We start from the raw sequence: 1,121 nt of genomic DNA on the forward strand, positions 1-1,121 counted from the left end.
GATTGCTTCCATTGCCCTCGTTTGGATAAAAGCGTCTGCTACATGACTAAATGTAAATGTCTGTATCTGCTATTCTGCATCTGCGTCTTGTGATTGTCATTCCAATCCACACATGCTATCTAGCTGTGGTCAGATCCATCTCTGAGAGTGTGATAGTTTAGGTGTGTCTTTCTCAGAATGGATCTGAAGTTCAACAGTGTTCACTTGATCATGCAACATCTGCTCATTTTGTGACTACAACTGATACGGAGAATCTGGTTTTGACCAGATGTCCCTCTTAACTTACTCCACCTTTCATGCACACAAAAAGTTTTAACACGGCAGTCCATATTTGCGCTCTTCTGTTGAGAACGAGTTCATGGGTGAAAGAAAGTACACTTTAGCATACTTTTAAAAAGAGAACTCATTATGGAAGTAATGTACTTTAAAAGAATACATTTGAGTGCAATCTGAATGTTTCCAGACATGTCATTTACAATTAAATACAAAAATATTTTACATGAAATGAAATTAGTTGAACTTAAAGGTTATTTTTTTCATATTTAGGCTATATGTAAAATCATAATTCTGTTGAGTTATTAAAATCAAGTACTTTACATCTGCTTTAGTATGTTAGTGAACACATCAAAACAAGTGTACTTTAAAGCATGATCAACAACACTTTTTAAAAGAGTACTTAAGTGTGTTGAGAAATAAAACTCTCTTTAGGTGCACTTAAGTGGCCTTTTATTTCCTTAATGTTATATCCTCTGCAAGTACTGTTTTTAAAAAATATACTTTTAAGATTTAAAGTACACTGTAAGCGCACATTCAATACAATTAAGTGCACTTATTTTTCCCAAAGGAATGATTAGTAGCAGTGCTTCTCTACCCCAGTGAGGTATCAAATTATCAACTTTACAATGTGAGTTAAATAACATTTTAGAGCCGTCGCATCTACACACATAACGTCTACCATGGCACGAGCTTCCCTGGTGACAAAGATTTACACGTATACTTTTAAAAAGAGTACTTAATACAAAAAAATTACAAACTTAAGTGTGAACTGAATGTCATGTTTTCAGCTCCTTGGTTAAATGTTATTTACAAATAAATTATTATAGGACTTAAGCACATCTTTA

The sequence above is a fragment of the Sinocyclocheilus grahami genome, unplaced genomic scaffold (genome assembly GCF_001515645.1).
Source record: "Sinocyclocheilus grahami isolate Dianchi unplaced genomic scaffold, SAMN03320097.WGS_v1.1 scaffold465.1, whole genome shotgun sequence".
NCBI lineage: Eukaryota > Metazoa > Chordata > Actinopteri > Cypriniformes > Cyprinidae > Sinocyclocheilus > Sinocyclocheilus grahami.